Source organism: Camelus dromedarius, chromosome 13 (assembly GCF_036321535.1).
Source record: "Camelus dromedarius isolate mCamDro1 chromosome 13, mCamDro1.pat, whole genome shotgun sequence".
Lineage (NCBI taxonomy): Eukaryota > Metazoa > Chordata > Mammalia > Artiodactyla > Camelidae > Camelus > Camelus dromedarius.
In genome coordinates, this window is record NC_087448.1 from 52,323,624 (window position 1) to 52,343,288 (window position 19,665).

Below are 19,665 nucleotides of genomic sequence, written 5' to 3' on the forward strand. Positions count from 1 at the left end.
GTCTTTGAAATCTAAGATCTACAGGGAAGAAGGGTAAAAGATAATTTTTTTTTAACTCAAACCATCCATCTCTTGCTAACCAGCCCTGTCACCTGGAGCAGGTCTGTTAACCGAATCTTGCCCTCAGGCAGAATCTGGTCTGAAATGTTGTTCTGGGTTTGTGGGGATGCTTCTCTCCCCTTGTTCTTGTTCCGGTGGGTGATGATGTGCTATTGTCTTGATCTTCTAATTCCCTGATTTCGCTTGCTTGAATCTTTCTAGGAGACAGTGATTCTTTGTTGAACTTGTATTTGAGAACATGACATAAAATAATAATGTTAAAAGCCCTCCAAGACTTGAAACAATGGAATGAAATTCAGTGCAGTTTCCCCACCCCCGCCAGGATAAGTCTCTCTTTTTTTCTTTTTGAATCATTGTGATGTTTCTCTGCCAATGGTCCTTACATTCCACAACTATCCTTAACTCCCAGCTTTGCTTCTTCCTTGGCTTCACTTCTGCTTCTTAACCCAGAAACGTGGAGGCATCAGTTATAAAATAATTCATGGTCAAAGGCAAACAAACAACCCACTGAAGAAATAAGACACCAATTAAACTCTAGCAGAAAAATTTTGTTAAGTAAAAATGAAGGACTTGCAACACCTGAAGAAAAACACCTAGCATTGCTGAGCCCTGACTACAAGGCAGGCACCTTAAGTTAATCCAGACAACAACCTGCAGTGCAGACATTGTACGTTGTAAGTGAGGAAGCTAGAATTTGGGAAGATTAAGTCATTTCTTTTTTTCTTCTTATTTTTTATTAAAGTGTAGTCGATTTATAATTGTTTCAGATTTAATTGTTACAATTAATTTCAGGTGTACAGCAAAGCGATTCAGTTATACATATGCATATATATGTATAACTGAATATGTATTTATATATATATATTCAATTTCTTTTTCATTATGGCTCAGGAAGGTGAAGTCATTTGCCCAAAGTAACCCAGTGACAAGCCAAGACTGAATCCTCATCAATGTAACTCCCAAATCTGACATATTGCCATATTGCAGGCCAACCAACCACAAGCAACAGCTGGTGATAAGAGTCCTAGGAGGGACTGACGTCAATCAACGTCCAAATGTAAATGTCAGCTGCACAAGCTCGTAAGTCTAGGCTGCGGACACCCAGCACACTGAACGTCCTTGCTGACTATTGACTATCACTCAGAAGAAGGGGAGATTATCACCCCTAAGGGATAGACCAGCAGTTACTATTTAATACTAAAATGGCATCCTGCTCCATGTGGTCCTGTCCAGTGGCACCAAAGGTCTCAGGTGGCTTCGTAGTCCTTGCCTAGTCCCTTGATCCTGAGGTCCTAGATCGAGAAACCCTTAATCTAGATCCATCTAGAGAACAAGAAATCGGGACTATGACTAGAATAAGTCTGTCTGCTTCATCATCTGACTTTGGAAGAAGCAGAAGATTGAAGCCCATGCCTGAATTCTCAGTTTGGGAAACACCCATATGTCAGTTACACTTAAAGCTTTTCTCAGTCAGCCTCATGGGCAATCCCAGCCCTGACCAAGGGACAATGTATTCCAGCACACGCAGCCCAGGGGAGGGTGACTCCCACCCATCTCCTGATTATGGTATTGTCTATTCCATCCCTAAGGGTGGTGCTGATTAAGAGCACAGACTCTGGAGCCAGACAGCCCAGGCTCGATACCCAACTGCACTGCCTTCTGGCTGTGTGACTTTGCACGATCATGTAGTGTCTCTGTACTCTGGCTGTGAAATGAAGAAGGGACAAGGATGCCTAAAAGGTTAAATGAGGTACTCCATGGTGAATTTCTTAGACCAGTTAGTCAAGGCTGTATATATGGTAGCTATTTCTAATGTAAGGGTTAACATTTTTTCTGATGTGCTTTGGAAAAGGCAGCCTCCAGAAATCCTTCCATAAATCCATGCAGCTCTTAGAAGGGCAGAAGGGACTGAGGAAGTCAAGACCCCAGGGCAGTTGCTCTGGAAGTCGAGGCTGTGCAGTTGAAGACAAGGAGCCTTGGATTGGACACCATCATCTGGAAACATGTCCCCCCTCACAGTACCTCCCTAGATCTCTGCCTTCATTTCTGGTGTGGGGTGAATTGTGTCCCGGCAAAACCCTCAATGTGGCGGTATTTGGACACAAGACCTTTGGGAGGTAATCAGAGCTAGATGAGGTCATGAGAGTGGGGCCCTCATGATGGGATTAGTGCCCTTGTAAGAACTGACACCAGAGATCTCTCTCTCTCTCTCTTTCATGTAAGGACACAGCCAGAAGTTAGCCATCTGCAAGCCAGGAAGAGAAGTCTCACCAGAAACCAACCATACTGGCACCTTGATCTTGGACTTCGAGCCTCCAGAACCATGAGAAAGTAAGTTTTGTTTATGTAAATGCGCAGTCTGTGGTATTTCCTTATGGCAGCTGAGCAGACTAAGACACCACCTGAACCTGAAGCCAGTGGTTCTTCCAGCTCAGCTCCTTCCCCACAGGCTGGCGGAGAGAGGGGTTTCTACATACAGGTGACGCTCCTGCGTAAGATTCTATTGCACAAAGAGTTCCAAGGCTGATAATTATTTCCATAATATATAATCATAATATGCCTCCCACACTAGCAGTTTTTCTGTGAAATCCACATATAAGAACTCTTAATGCCACTGGTGTGGTAACAGAAAGTAGCTCTGCCACACAGAATACACATGGTAGTAGTCCACATAACTCAATTTTCCATAAAACGGATGTTTTTCCCTTTCTTATTTTATCAATTTAGTAGGAAATCTTTCTGAAATGCACTACATACTTCACATCTTTAAAAATATATATATGTGTACATGGGTGTATATATGTGTATATATTTAGCTTTTCTTGATGATATATTGGTGTCATTCTGAACAAGACCTTCAGTGGCTTCCAAGATAAACAGTATTCTTTGCCTCCAGTATCATTTGGGGTTGCTAAATGACTCCAAGCTATGGGTATTTCCCAAACACAGGTACAGATTTGACGCTTCTGTTTCTTCTAATGTTCTGTGAGATGTTACTCTCTGTGTTGAATGTGACCCATTGCCCCCAGAGTTTTGCATATTGCTTTATTTCACACGGTTTTCAGGGAGAGGCCCTCAGAATGGCTTCACGTCACTTACACAGAATAAAACGCACAAGCTCTGTGGGGCTGGCTGGCTGTCCCCGTGGCTGTTATGCCTGTCCTTGGCTCTAGTCTTGCACCTGGGGGCTCCCTTCCCCACCATGACTCGGGGTGCTGGCCGTCTAGCTGCAGGCTATGGGCACTACTGCAGATGGATTTCTAAGAGGGCCTGAGACACTCGGAAATCTCACAGCTGATACTGCAGACAGTAAGAAGCAGCTCACGGTCCACATTCTAAACATGAAATGCCTGTAATGGACACGACTGCCGTGGACCGTTGGGAGTGTGTTGACTACGTGTGGGAGCCCAGGATGACAGAGGGGGGGTGGTCCCGGCAGGCAGAGCAGGCAGAAGCCTCTCTCTGAAGTCACACATCAAGGGCACATAAGGAGCAATACACAAATGTGTTCTGAGGAGATGGAGAGATGAAGCGACGACCTGAGAAGGCTCTAGGAAGCCTTGTGACATCCTGCGGCCGCGACCCAAGCAGTGACACGGCGCTCCTGACTGGGTGCCTTCCTGCACCGAAGTGGATACGGCTGTGGGTCCTATTTGCCCACTTAACAAGGCCCCATTGAGATGAATTGTCTAAATGGTGGTCTCCATGACAACGGACTGACTCGAAGAATCCCAGAGTCAGGCGGCAACAACCACGCCAGAAACAGACCTGAAATTTGTTCCTGATGGAGGCGAAAAGAAAGCGCTCCAGGCAGGAGAGCAAAGGAGAGGCGAGGGGCAATCCTCCAGAGCAGCTCTGTTCCCCACCAGCCCTGATGGGGGGCAATCCTGTCGCTCTATTCCTTTACACACCTCGTGGGCATGATCGAGTTTCACAGTCGGCCTTGGAGCTGTATGTATACTTACAGTTCTGACTTGACATTTCTTCCCTGCTGTAAACGTCAAAAAGACCATACTGCTGTGTCTCAGTAGAGTGGAACACTCATTAAATTTCCATTGTTTCACCATCTCCTTCTCGGCCTCCAAGAGAACATGATGAATAGGGAAACTGCCTGATTTCCTTTTATTTTGATTTGGATTCCTAGTCTCCTGTTTTGGGAAATTTTTTTTTTTGAAGTGACTTTCTGTTGGAACAGTGAATTCACTCTATGAGACTGTCTCAATGTCTCTCCTTCTCTCTCTAAAATTATTCGCTTTGTTGCCCTGGAGACAAGTTAAAATTCACAGTTCTCTCGTGGCAGCGTTTCTTTTTTTCCTTTCTGTGGGCAACATGGCATGAGATTTTTCAAAACCTTAAACATTGAGAAAAATGACCATTTCTTAAATTCAATATTTTGTCTTTCATCTTCTGTTTCCTCAGCCAAGAGCCTCAAGGTCAGGTTAAAATTAAAATCACACTGAATTGCTCTGGTTTGTTTTCCCAGTTCCAGGAATATCTTCTTAGTCAATCCTTCACGAGGATGCGATTTTGAAAATACATTAAAACCGATCATTTATTTATCCATTCATTTAGTAAATTCTATTGAGGGCCTTTAACTTGCAGATGGTATGCTGGGTACTGAATGCAGAGTGACAAAGCACCTTCTTTGCTATTTCAGGGATTAAGAAAAGGGGCTGACTGAGAAAGCAATGCTATACCTGAAAAATGCTGCGATAGGTATATGCAACAGGTTCCAAGGGAGCAGAGGAGGAGCCCCTAGTTCAGGGCTAGGAGGAAAGGGAGGAAGGGATAGAAAAGGGGGCAGGAATAGTCCAGGTGGTCCCCTCAGAGATGGAACTGTGTGCCAGGCCAAGGTTTAAAGGACAAATGGGACTTAGACCAGTTTGGTACCCAGAGAAGTGCCCACTTCGTTCAGTGAATGATACATCACGTCGAGGACCGTGGAAGAAAGTATTCTAAGAAGGAATAAAATACACAAAAGCATGGAGGCATGATGGAGCACAGAATGCTTAAATCTTCAAGCCATAAAGAGAGGCTTAGGAAGAGCTGCCCACAAGGTCACAGTTAGACCTTCCACTAAGATGTCTGGGAGGAGATACCATGTTAGACAGAGGTCACAGCCGCAAGAATTGTCCTTGAGACAGACTTGACGTCCAGGCTCCTGGAAAGCAATCTTCCAGCTGCCTACATTTTGAGAGAGTGCTTGCAGTCCTTGCAGTTCAACATCCAAGGAGTGTAAGTTGAGCGATGCCCACTGGAGAAACTCCCACAGTTTGCGGGTCTAACAGATGGCGACATCCTGGGGCTGCTACTTTGGGACATGGGGCCAAGTGACCTGAAGGCAGTTGGACAGAGACGATGTGGTATGACCGCCGAGTCCAGCACAGAGGCCTTCTGCACACACAGGCGGAGGTTCCCAGAGGAGTGTGAGCTTCAAAACGGCCACATAAATCAAGACCCAACATGAGGAGGAAGGCTGCTTCTCCACGTCACATGAAAGCACAGCGTTCAGGGCAAAGTCAGTGGAAGGTGGGCCGCTTGAGGGTGAGACTCACACCCTTGGCTCATGTGTCTGGGGATTCTTTGAACTATCTCCCCCTGTATTTTCCCAGGGACAGTTTGTTGACCTCTACTCCATGGCTCATCTGCCATCGGCTCCTCAGGGTCACGCTATTGAGACCTACAGCCCAGGAAGGGGCTACACCAACAGGAGAAAAGACACCATTGCTTCTGCTGTGAATTGCAAACTGTACTTCACTCTGAAGGCAACAGAATTGTAAGACTGTTAATAAAAAGAGGTTTTTCCAGGGATCTCAAGTGGGTTTTGTTTGTTTTCTATTTTTAACATACAAAGAACCAAAACCTTTCTGAGCTGGCCACACATAGCAAGGCAGGAAGGAAGAGAGGGTGTGATGTGAAGCTGATTCCCACCGCACAGGAAGAAGAGGAGCCAAGAAGGGACCATGGCTTCCCTCCCCCAGAACCTCCCCTCCTCCATCCCCAGACCTGTGGGCTCAGAACCATGTCAGGCAGGGCTGGACCGAAACCGTAGACCAGCCAACCTGGCACTACTGTGGACTCATACTGGCCATGGAGGGGTCCAGGAATGTGAACTTGAGAGTAGCCTTATAGTGCCCTGTACTCCACTGCATACATGGTGGGAGAAGGGGCCACTGGGAGCCCTCAAGCCCTTGGGAGAGAGCACAGTCATCTGGGGCACTAAGGGAAACCTGTCACAGAGAAGGCAGGTAATGGGTAAGACTTGAATAAATGAGTGAATGGACAGATGGAGGTGTGGATGAACAAATGGATAGATGGATAGACGGATGGACAGACAGAGGACTGGCTTTGCAACAGAGTCAAAAGCCCAAGTCCAAAGAGAAAGCTGGATCAGAAATGAAAGGTCATCGCAATGTGCTAAGGATAAAAGGGTTATCAGATGACTTTCATTCAGTAATTTGCTCATGGCTGAGACCTAGTGTTACTGAGGCCGACGGCCCTGTGGCAGCTCCCCGGGGGAAGGCAGGGGAGTGGGGAACGGGTGGTCTCAAGGCATCCAGCACGGGAAGTTTCCAGTCACTTGGCTGTTACTCTCTCTTAGTGAGGATAAAATTAACTCCTGTGTAGAGTGTGAATGTACCTGTTTTTATATGACGCATCTGCCATGCAACCATGGGTTGAGAGCGCCGTGAGAAATGTCATCTTCAAATCCAGAAAGTAGTGTTACCTGGAAAATCCCCAAACGTCATAGAAAATTATTTTTAAAAATTGCTATTGTTGCTGTATCCTCCAAACCCTCACCTGTTATGACCTTTTGGGTATTTTTACCTAAAAACGAATACTAAGCTCTATTTACATCCACACAGGAACTCCCCAAGTCCTTAGTCAAATTTCATTTAAATGGAGTGGTCCAGATGAAACCATCCACTCTGTGTTTACTCCACACACTTTGCCAGATTTCAGCATTCTTGCCAGAGGCAAATATACTGTTTGGGTGGTTTCATCCTGAGATTCTCATGCACTCCTCGTATTTCAGCGTTCCCAAAGAAGAGCCCCGCACACCGGACGAGATTTGGTTTAGTTACAGAGGCACAGAGTAACACAGGAAGAATTTGCCCTCACCCACTTCAGATTGCCTCAGTCGCTGCAAGTTGTTTGTTGAAGTAAAATCCGGATTAACCAAAACGTGCTGGGAAGAGAACTGTTTGGTTTTGCTGAAATCAAACAAACAAGGGTTGCCCAGAAATCCCTTTTCAGTTCAGTACTTGTAAAAAATTTGTCCTAAAAAATAAAAATACAAAAATTAGAATATCTTATCTCTTAATAACCGTCAAGAGTATGCACACTTGACCTTCCCTTGATGATTTAGAGTCTTGCTTGGATAAGCGTCCTGAGCACCTATGAGCTCTGCCCACTAACAACAACCCACCTGGTCAAGGTCGACTGACAGAAGAAGCCAGATGGTTCACTCCTGGCTTTGCCCCTCACTAGCTATGTGATCGTGAGCTTCTCTGTACCTCGGTTTCTTTATCTACAAAATGGGAGATTAATAACATTACCCACCCCCCAAGGCTGTTACGAGGATTAAATGAGTTGACGTAAGTGACATGCTTAGCCCAGTACCTGGTTGCCTTGTCTACCACATCACGACCTCTAGGGGTTTCAGGGATTCCCGGTGGGAAGAAAGATGCGAGTCACTTCCACCCTTGGCTCAGGTGAATCACACTCCCCTCTACAGCGCTCCACTCTGAGTTCTGAAGCTTGGTTGTCAGCCTTCCTCCTGCTCCGCCCCCCAACTCTATAAGCCCCTATGATCCTGAAGATGTAGATGCTGAAAACTGGACTAGATATCAACTGACCTCATAGAGACCCCTGGAAATTGCATTTCTAAATAAACTCTGCCAACCAGGTAACCATATTCAGCTTCCCAAGAACTATCATGTTTATTTATTTTCATTCAATACAGCGCTGAGCAATAGTTCCAAAATTTAATCCCAGTACCTACTGGGGCTTCCTGATCTACAAGGGTCATACAAAAAGTGAACATTTTCTCTTGAAGTCGTAGTGTCTGGTACTTTCTTACTGGTGCTGGAGCAGAGGAAGCCAGTTGCTGTTGGTCCAGGAGCCCTATTTCCTGGGCTTTAGCCCTCCTGGGAGCTCGACACAACCATTTCTGTCCAAGGTCCCATTGCTAATCTGGGGTGTAGACAGAGAAGGAGCGGGGGAGCATGAAGCGGCAGACCCGCCCATCTCCACCAGCTCCCCAGGCTCAGGATGCTGCCCCTACCCTCAACTTCCACTCACAAACCCCCAAAATCCTCCCCTCTTGCTTCTGCCCTGGAAATTCACAATCAAGTGACCCTAAAAGACCTGTCTAATTTCTGAGAAAGAGAAAGGTGGGGTAAAATGAATAAAACACAATGTTTCATTTAACTGCATTCTTCCATCACGGCACAAAGTGCAAATTAATATCTTAATACTCACGGCACAAAGTGCAAATTAATATCTTAATACATTATCCTGACACTCCGGCTTTGTGTGTCGCTTGCTAATCTTCCTCGTGAATACTAAATGCAGCGACGTTAATTCTGGTGAATTGAGGGTCCTGGTTATTAAGATTCTACGAATCATTCCTTACAGTGCTCTATTTTCAGTGCACAGTTAAGAACACCAACCGCTTATATTTTTTGGCTGGTAGAAAAAGCTGATCTTGTTCATTACAGGATGACAAACATGATCAATGTCCAGTTTGGGAGCAGATATACCAGAAATATATCTTTCTGTTTGCACACCTGAATGCATCGCCCCAAAATGTGCGATTTCAGCAGAGGCAGCTTCTGCTGACCTCCCCACTCCTGTCATCACAGTAGACTGCCAAGAGGCCAGCGATCTGGGTCACTGCCCAGCAAGGACGGGGGCCACTCTGCCGGCCCTCGGAGTTGGAGGGGCTCTTGCCTGCTGCCCCCAACACTACACACATGCACGTACATTCGTCTGAGTCGGTAGTGGGGAGACGAGGGCAGGGAGGAGGACAGCAGGAGCACAAGCAGATGGAGACGTGGACGCCCACATCCCCCCGTATCCAATAATATCATGGCTCCAGTTCACAGCCCTTAATAATTCTCCCGCCGTATTCTCTTTTGATCCTCAAAATGACCCTGGGAAATAGAACCAACAGTTTCCTGACTGATGAGGAATCCATGACAGCCAGTGTGATTTACTTGCCCCCAGATCTCTCAGAACGTGAGGAACTTCCCAGAAACGTGGCTGTCTCAGCTCCCAGGTACATTTGCTTCTTTCCATTAATGCTGATGCTTCTCCTGCATGGAACTCATCACAATTGGGAAAGCAGTTCCACATCTATGACATCATTGAAACGTCTCCCAAAAACCTAGAGGGAAAGCAGTATCATCACTTCTTGGGTAACAAAAGGTCAAGTTGGTGATTTGCCCAAGGTGACAGAAACAGTAAACAGAAGAAGCATCTTTGTCTTTAATTCCTTTGCTCCTTCCCCTACTCCCTTGCTGTCTTTTCATGAGCCTTTCGCTCTGTTCTCTTGTCAGTTGGCAGCCCAAAGCCTCATTCTCTGAATCAGCATGACAGCTTAGCATCCCCGGGCACCGTGCTCACGTTGAGAATACAAACGTCAGTGAGAGATGGTCCGTGCTGGGCTTCCAGAACCAGCGGGAGAGGCAGACTCGTGAACCAATAACACACTAATGCTGTAACGGAGGCCTGCAAGGGTGCTCTGAATATTCAAGGTGGGGGAGATGTATTCTACCTGCTCAGGAAGAGGGTGGAGGTGCTACTGAAGCTCTCCACGCTATTATTAACCCAAACACAAGAATCGGCTTACACACAGCATAAAAGCTGAAAGACAAAAACAGCTTTGCCTCCAGCAGTTTATTGAGAGTAATGAAAATTATAAGGGTAGGGAAAAAAAAAGACAGTGGTCAGCTAGACTGCTGATTTTTTCTATTCTTAACACTTTAATTGAAATCGCCCTGAGTCGTGCTTGTAACCTTTGGCATTTCTTGGTCCCATAACAGGTAAAACTCCTCAGCCGTCAAGTTGTTTATCTAAATCCATCCCGGAATCTGTGCCACGGTTGCCATTGTATCCTGTGCAAGGAAAATGAAAAGGCCAAATTTAGTAGCAGATGACAGGCATCAGGCCCAGGCGTTTCTGAGAAGCTTATGAAATCCTCTCTCCTGTTTACTCTAAATCTAAATCTCCCTTCCCAAAGCCCATCTTTCTCACAAGGCTGAGGTGTGTGCTCATCCTGGGGCTTTGAGAGAGGAGATCAGACATGCCTGCCTCAGGATGCCCTCCGGGATGCTGGGCAGCCCAGGGCGGTCTGAAAGGCTGGCAGCATCATTTCCCTGAACCAACCTCCAAAACAACACAGTGATGAGAGAAGAAAACCAAAATATCATAGACATTACATATTTATACATCACCCTGGCCCTGGGTCTTCTTCAGCAGGTGGCCTTGGTCCAGGTAAGGACCAGAGACAGATGCAGACAAGGTCACAGAGCAGCCCTTTTCTAAGTCCAGGTACATCTTCCAAACAGGACACCACACGCCTCGAGACAGTAACCTAAGGAGAATGGCTGAATTCCTCCCAGTTCAGAAAGAAAGAAAGCAGATTAGAAAGTTGCCTCCAGATCGTTACTCCCCAAACATACCCATATAGTAACGTTTTAAACATCAGGACCAGCAATCTTACTGGTACTTGTTTACCAATAAAATAATATTTTTCCTATGGCACTCAAAACTCCTTTGCAAAACTCTTTTTTTAGGTTCTTTTATTTTGTGGATGCTGAGTTAACAGTGTCTGGTTTTTTTAATTGACGTATAGTTGATTTACAATGTTAATTTCTGACATACAGCACAGTGATTCGGTCACACACGCACGCACACACACACACGCACACACATATATCTCCGTATTCTTTTTCATTATAGGATATTATGGGATAAATATAGTTCCCTGTGCTATACCATAGGACCTTGTTATTTATATATAATAGTTTGTATCTGCTAATCCCAAACTCCTAATTTATCCCTCCCCCTTCCCTTTTGCATTTTGAAATTTTTTTTAAGACAAGGTTCTTCGGGTTATATTCTTTTGTAACATTTGCCGAGCTGGGACCCAGGCAGAAACATTTTCTCCCCCACTCTCTACAAGGGATCATTCCCCTTTTCTAACCCTTTTACTGGCCTCCCCAGGGTTACACCCACACAGACCAGCAATCCAATTTCTCTGGTCAACCCCCTGGAGCTATTTTGGGTTTGGCCTGCTTTTAATCCACTTCTCCTGCCAGGGCAGGCTCAGCCCCTCTACTCCCCTGGGACTCTTCTCTAAGGAAACTTTTGAAAAATATAGGCTTCCCTAGGGCAGGAGGCAGTGCCCATCTCAGCTCAGAGGGCTTCCTGGAGGCGCCTCTGGGGAGAGACAGGAAGGGTGGAGCTGCCTCCTCACCCTCACCTCCCACTCCCTCCGCCTCCCTGGCCCCAGCCTTTGGCCCAATCCTGGATCATCCTGGGTGCACGATGCTGTATCTGCTCTCCTGCTGGAATGCACCTGCCTTTGTCTAGCTAATTCCTGCTGATCCTTCCTGCCTCTTCCTCGTGCCCAAGATGGCTCAGTTCTCCTCCTCGATGCTCTGTAGACTCTGCCCCAGAGGCACCTCCCCCACCACGCAGAACTGTACTCTTTACTTGTCTGTCCTCCACCGCCTCGTTCCAGACAGTGAACCCCTTGCGGGTAACCACTGTGCTTTGTTAACCCCTGCAGCCTAAGTGGCAGGCACGCGGTCGATGTCCCATATGCCTTTGCTGAATTGAATTTAATTGAGCTAAAAAACAAAAGTGCCAACAGAGCAAGAGAGGAGCCAAGAAAGAGGACAGGAAGAAAAGAAAAAGAAGCATTTTGGTGGAAAGTGAGAAGGCACCTCCAGATGTACTATCATGCTTGACTTTGCATGTGGACAAACACCCAGCTGATGATGAATCCCATCATGGATGGAGATGCTGGTACCATCTCTCATCTCTGCCACCTAGAGAAAGGGTTTCCAAGCCCAGTGCCCCAGGGACCAAACATCAGTATGAGGAAGTGGGCCAGCTGTGAACCAGCAGGGAGGGATGGGACCACAGAAGTGCTGTGAAGAAAGCATCGCTGGACCAAACATTCAAACCCAAATACCGTGGGCCAAGCAGAGCCAGCCTATGGACCACATCAGGGCTCAGATGGCCAGAGCAAGATGCCCAGTGTTCTGCCTTGCAAAGGCCCCCCTGCCTTGCAACAGGACCTGTCCTCTCCCTTTTCCCCCAGTATTTTATTTGCTTAAATTAAAATCCACTTGAAGGCATTATTTATAACACTGTCCTGCCTACATAGAACTATCAGTTAACATGTTGCTTCTGTGGAAACTGTATTTCAAATTCTAACTCTGAGTGTGCGGAATGCCCAACATCCTGCCTTTCTTGATGACAGCATGCATGGATGGTACCAATGTCGGAGGTACAGGACTCCATCCAGGAGGCAAGGAGGAAACTCCTGGGCACAGGAAGCTTGTGTTCTCTCCATATCTCCATATTTATGTCTACATTTCCCTTCACACTCAACACTCCACACTCCTCATAGACCAAAATACCCACAGGAACCACGTTAGCCCCATCTCTTTGCCCACTGTGTGTCTCTCTGTGTTCTTTGCCTCAGGTTCACCTAACTCCTTTTCATCTTCGGAGTCTCCGCTTTCCTGGACCCCTCCCCAGTTAGGTTAACTGAGACAATGAATCAGTGAAAGAATTGATTCATGAAACAAAGTGGATAAAGCAGTGTTTCCACCTAAATCTCTGGTCTGATATTCTCAAGCAGGTCCTATACCACCCTGTCCTATAAAGGGACAGAGACAAATCTTGACTCTGAACTTCCTCATACCTGTAATGTTCAATGCTTTTTCTTCTTCACAATAACCTCCATGGTTACTGATCTGATCATATTTGCTTGACAAAAAAAGATAAGTAGAAGATCAGAGATGTTGAACAATTTGCCGAACGTCACACAGCCAGTAAATGGCTGAGCCTCAAACTCTACCCCACGTCCACTGACTCTAACACCTGTGCTTTCCCACCACACCAGGCTGCTCAGAGGTGCGAGCTCACTGAGATCTGAGGATAAGTGTGGGGCTGCTGCCATGCCTGAACTTGGGGTTCCAGGCTCATGGGGCTGAATCAGCTCTTAGAAGACGTCAACTCCCAGATCCAATTCTGGGTCACGGTGGTCATGATGACGCAAGTTGGTCTTTAACCTTAGGTAGAAGCTTCAAGTCACTAAGTGGATGTCTAGGACCACGAAGGGTCCCCTCCACCTGCTGCCCCACACCTGCCTCTCCTATTCCTTATTCTCATTTAGCACACTTTAAAAATAATTCAAGGACAACCACAAGCCACATGCCCAAATCTTCCCAACAGAAATATTAGGGGAATGTTTGTAATCATAATTTGGTAAATATAAGTATGAATGGAGAGACAGAGAGATAGGCAGGAAGAGAGAGAGAGAGAAACAGAAAGAGAAAGCAGAGTTGTACACAACAGGCTCCTGTTTGTGTAATAATGACGCACATTGCCAAAGAAGAGAACAAGATGGAAGGAGCACTCTGGAGTCTATGTACCTTATAAAACTATTGATTAAAACAGTCCTTAAAGTTGTGTAGTATTAAGTGACAAGTAATTTAACTACAATGGTATGAGTCAACTACCACATATTCTGTTCTATTTAATATTGAAGCCTGAGATGATTCAGGGTAACCATGTCATTTTCCAAACGGATTTTAAAATCAAATCTTCATGCAGGAAAAGAGGGAGACTCAGTGAACTGCGACGCAGAATGGCGGCCAGGCTTTATGAGATTCCATCTCAGGATCTATAAAACCCTGAGGCAGCAGCTGCATGGAAAGGACCCAGGGCTGCTCTCACGGATTGATGTGGTCTTTGAGAACATGCCAGCAAGGCTCACAGAGAAAGAAACCAGACCTTTTATAGAACTCAGCAATTCTGCACAGCGACGTACGAAATGGACAAGGGCCGTCCTGTTGAATTTGCAGATGTGAAATTTACCACACTTGTGAAAACAGTTCTGGGTACAGGGTACAGCGTATGCCTCTTACCAGTTCATCAAGTTTGTTCTTGGAGAAAAAGTAATTTTGTGTCGACCCAGTATCAGGCAGAGGGCCCCTAATGGAGCAAGCGGCGTGGATGCCAAGTTCAGTGGGGTTTTCTTGGAGGCAGTGGCACCGCAGCAGTGGGGAAGAGAGGGGTCACTTCTACAACCAGTCCACAGAGAGATAAACTGCAAGCCACGCGGCTCCAGACAAACTACCCATCACTCAAAACAAGAAGTCTTTTGTAAGAGAAATATTTACAACTAAGGAGCCATGGTCCCAGAAAGAAATGTCTTGAACGAAACTTTATGCCTTTTTTAGCTCTGCCCTTTCCGAGTCCCCAAATACTCCATCACTGTTTTCTTTTTTGCCTTTTTCTCTCCCATGAAGTTGCTGTCCCTTTGCAGGTTTAGGGGAAGTCAAATTGCTACCCATTCGGCAGCTGCTAAGGAAAATATGCCATGCTGAGTGAAAAAAGCCAGTCACAAAAAGTCACATATTGTATAATTCCATCTCCATGAAATGCCCAGGATAGGCAAATCCATTGAGACAGATAGTAGATTATTGATTAATTAGGGCTGAGATAGAAGGGATGGGGGTAAGAGGTTGAGAGCTAGAGGGTCTGGGTTTTCTTTCTGAAGTGATGAAAATGTGCTAGAATGAATTGTGGTGATGGTTACACAACTCTGTGAACATACTAAAAACCGCTGAGTTGTATGCTTTTAAACCACTGAACTGTATGGTATGTGAAGTATAAAGCTGTTAAAGGGAAAGAAGGAAGGAAGGAAGGAGGGAGGGATGGGAGAGGGAGGGAGGGAAGGAGGGAAAGGCAGAGAGGAGGGCAGGGAGGGAGGAAGGGGGAAAACAGCAGCCCCGGGCAGGAGTGGTGCACGGTGTGGAGCGGAATCACTGTGGAAGGGATAGAGTGAGGAGTGGTGTACAGTTGCCCCTTCTTGGCCTGGAGTTTAACCCTCTTCCGAATCTACACCCTGCCTCCTTCTACTATGAGCACCCACCACCTTCTCCCTCCCATAATGTGCGTGTACACACACCAAAGCATGCACCCCAGCCACCCCAAGCAATTTACATTTCCACCCCAACTCCATGAAGTTTTATTCCTTTGAGCTTTTGCGCAACCTCTTCTCTACCTTGAATGCCTACCCACCCCCGTTTCCCACCAAAAACTCCCATTCATCCTTCAAGAGGTCATGCCCTCAGGGTGTCTCCCCTGACCTCCCCTAGTAGTTAGGGGCCTCCTCTTCTTCACCTCCGAAGGGCTGGTACCCAGTATGACATTTGTATTATATGGTAGGGCATTTGTCACAATGCACTGCAACCTTTTTAGGGGCACATGGCATCCCCAGTGAGACCACAAGCTCATGAAAGACAAATGCTATTTATTCCTCTTGGCATGGACAAAACCTGGAACAGTGGCTGTCATACAGAAGGTATCTGGTAAACACCTGCCAAGTGAGCGGAGAGCAGGGAGGGGTGAGGCCTCCATGATGCGGGTCATGGAACGTTAACCAGAAGTAGCCCCTAGCTCCTGTCGACTGCACAAACATTAATGATTTCTCAGAGAAAGTGTCTGGCTGCCCAAGTCTTACCCCAAGGGGGAATCCGTTTTCACCTTGGTTCCTGCTCAGGAAGTGACTTCCTGTCTGGAGAACCCCTCCCTCCCCCTGTCGGGCAGGGTCTGTGTCTCAGGGAGGGAGCAAATGCAGGGCAGAGCGTCTGGCTAGAGACGAGGAGAGAGTGAAAGCGAGCGGGACGCAAAGCACGTCTGGAGGATCACAACAAGAAAGCAGCAGTTTGCAGAGTGTGTTCAGAGGCCAAACTGCTTGATGAGAATGGTGTTGAAGGTGAAATCTGAGCCTTTGTTAGTGTCAAGTCTAGAAGTTTCTGTACATAAAACAAACATCCTCAACAAAAGAAGCAGCCAACCATGGCTTCCGACAAGGATGGACAAGAAAGGCGTGGAACACAGAAGAGGGCTGCCTGAGCCTGGGAGAAGCCAGGAAGTCGAAGTGAACACAAACCGGAAGTTATAATTTATACTGTAGAGTTTATGTACTGATGTTGGAACTAATGGATAGAACTCCTAAACAGAAGCTCGGCCATTCTCAGTAAGTCACTGTATCGACCGTAAAGTCTTGAGTTAAAGACCTTCCTCTGGGTCTGATCAAATACAGGTAGAGCCTGTTGACCCTCCATGTAACGGGCTTCTCATACAAGGAGCATCTGAAAAATATCTGAATAGAAGGCATCCTAGGCCCTGAGTTTAAGTTATTATCAATTAACCTTTGTATACTGCTACTTAAAAATATACCAGCATAAGCGTAGATTTAAACTCTCTATGCTTATAGTGCAGATATAACTGAAAAGCAACAAAATTTTACAAGTTAAATGGAAATAAGACCTCAAAGGTTGACAGAATTAAAGTTAACCACGTTACCTTAATGACACCAATGATGTTTTGCTGAAACGACTACGATGCTGGCTTTGTTACGATGGTGGCATTTTTCAGTGTGGCATGCCTGTGCCACCCTGCGCCGTGGGGGGACTCAATTCTCCCACTGCTTTCCTCACTTCAGTTTGGTGCTACACCTCCATTCATGCAAAGCTTTGAGATGTCATTTGCCCTTCACTGGAGTGACTACAATCATAAATGTGGCTGCTGGAATTACACCAGCATGCCAGTGGTAAATTGATCATCTGGATGCTCCGATTATTAAATTAACTGTAAAATTTTAAATAAATTTCTATCATAAAAGTGAACTGCTATAAAGTAGAAAACTTGCATAGAGGACCTGTGGATTCCAGTTTGAGAAACATCCTGTTAGATCAACCACCAGCCCTGGCGGCATAGCCCTATCTGTCCGACCAGTCTGATCACCCTTTGTGTCCAAGGAAAGACAAACCCTGCTCAGCCTCCAGGAATCTCGGTGAGACAGCAGTTCCCTGCCCAGGACAGTGTCAGTATTTAGAGTAAAACACAGAAATCAGAGATGGATACTTTCACCCTGAGTTTTCTTCCGAAATTCACGGATGGAAGGACAAACTCCCAGGAAGGCAAAGGGTAGAGGTTGTTCCAACTCCCTCCTCAACAGATCCTCCCCAGGGTGGCTTCCCTCCCAGCTGAGATCGCCATCTCTGACCCCACTCCCTGGCTAAGCCACACGTGGCTGCGTCTCCAGGAAGTTCAAGCAACCAGTTAACAAAGATCTGTTGCTACACAATTGGCTTATCTGGCCTTATTTTTGTTTGTTATGTCATTGTTTATTTGTGGCAAAATATGCATAACACAATTAACCATCTCAAACAGTTTTAAGTCCACCATTCAGAAGTGTTAAGTGTCTTCGCATCGTTACGCCGTCAGTCTCCAGTTGTTCATCTTGCAAAACTTAAACCCTGCCCCCATTAGACAGCAACTTCACATTTCCCCCTCCTCCCAGCCTTGAGCAACCACCGTTCTTCTTTCTGTCTCTATGAGTCTGACTAGGTACCTCACGTAAGCGGGTTCACATACCATCTGTCCTTTTTTGACTGGCTTATTTCACTTAGAATAATGTCTTCAAGGTTCATCCGCATTTTGGTACATGTCAGAATGTCCTTCCTTTTCATGGGCAAACAATATTCCATTGTATATAAATATACCACGTTGTGTTTATCCTTTCATCCATAGGTGGGCATTTGAGTTGCTCCCACCTTTCGGCTCCTGTGAACAGGGCTGCTGAGAACATGGATGTGCTTTGCTTTGTTTCCTTACTGCATTGCTGGTTCTTTTGGTTCTACCGTCTCAGCCTCTGAATTGTTTAGATTTCCCAATCTCCTTTTATGCCTGTGGAGAGCTAGCCTCTGAGATTTGGTGCTTTTTTTCCTCCAGGGTACAATTTCATGTGCTTTCTGCCTGCAAGCAGGAGGCAGGTTCACAAAGCTTCATGGATGACAGATTGTAATGGGTTGGACTCCAGAACATCCTGCGGGAACGTGTACACATGTGCGTAGACAGTGATGTTTGATTCAGTTCCCAGAGGAGGAGAATTAGGTAGGGTGGCTTCTAAAGTTTCATTCTCAGCCACCAGCCATGGGGCTTCCCCCCCCCCCCCCCCACTGTGTAAAGAGTGTGGTGTGGCTTCAGAAGGACCCAGCCATAGAGCAGTAGCTCTGCCGTCACTGGCCTCCCATCTCAGGGATTTCACAAGTGCTTCTGTGGAAACTGCCCCTCTGATAAGCCATCAAGTCACCCCAAAGTTCGCTGGAATTGTAGGTGGATACGTCATCCCATCGTGACGTCTTTCCTGTGAGTGGCCCATGAAAAGTGCTATGACTTACAGAGGATCATTTAGAGTGCCACCCCCAGCAGCTGCCTGAGTGGACACACACACGCACACACACACACCCCCCACAGAACTCTGCTGACCTTCTGAAATACATCATTGCAGACTCAGAGGCCATGTAGACACTTACCTTAAAACAGATCTATTTTCTACTGGTCAAAGAAAATGACTCTCATGGGACATATTTATTCCTCCCCAAGGGTCTCAGGAAAAGACAGGGTGCATCTCTCCCACACCACCAGAGGACTTGTGTTTTCACAAAAGGGGAAAACCTCAGAGGTGTCCTCCTCTCTCTGGGTCAACAGCTGCTCAGGGAGGCCCTGGCTTTTCCCCTGGTGCAGAGCGGTTGTCTCTCCACGCAGACCTGGTACCAGGTGGAAGAAAGAACTCGTAGGAGGCTTAAAAAAGAATAAAACAATGCCATCTGCAGCAACATGGATGGACCTAGGGATTCTCATACTAAGTGAAGTAAGCCAGACAGAGAAAGACAAATACCATATGATATCACTTGTATGCAGAATCTAAAAAAATGACACAAATGAACTTATTTACAAAACAGAAACAGACTCACACATAGAAAACAAACCTGTGGTTACCAGGGGGGAATGGAGTGGGTGGGAAGGGATAAATTGGGGGTTCAGAATTTGCAGATACTACTATATATAAAATAGATAAACAACAAGGTCCTACTGTATAGCACAGAGAACTGTATTCAATACCTTGTAATAGCCTATAATGAAAAATAATATGAAAAGGAATATGTATGTGTATATATATATATATCTAAATCACTATGCTCTACACCAAAAATTAGAAATTAACACAACATTGTAAGTTGACTATAGTTCAATTTAAAAAAATAAAAATAAAGATCGGAAGCCAAAAAAAAAGAGAAAAAAAGAAAGAAAAAAACTCATAGGAGGCCAGGTGAAAGTTAGGTCTCTAAGCAAACATCTTAGATGGTATCCACCTGCTAAGAGGAGGAAGCAAAGGACAGAGGACTGAGCACTGGACTGAGAGCCCTAATAGAAGTCCCAAATTCCAGGATGGGCTGCTTCCTCCTTTTACTTTACTTTGCGAAGCTGATGTGATTCGTG

At 46.0% G+C, this 19,665-nt stretch overlaps 1 long non-coding RNA gene across 1 annotated transcript; it reads right to left on the reverse strand.

The window, feature by feature from the left end:
- Window positions 1-10,092: 10,092 nt before the first annotated feature.
- Window positions 10,093-15,888, reverse strand: LOC135322744 (uncharacterized). Its single transcript, XR_010383521.1, has 3 exons — window positions 15,836-15,888; window positions 10,521-10,681; window positions 10,093-10,181 (listed from the first exon to the last, which is right to left on the reverse strand). It is a non-coding gene; the product is annotated as an uncharacterized LOC135322744 (long non-coding RNA).
- Window positions 15,889-19,665: the final 3,777 nt, after the last annotated feature.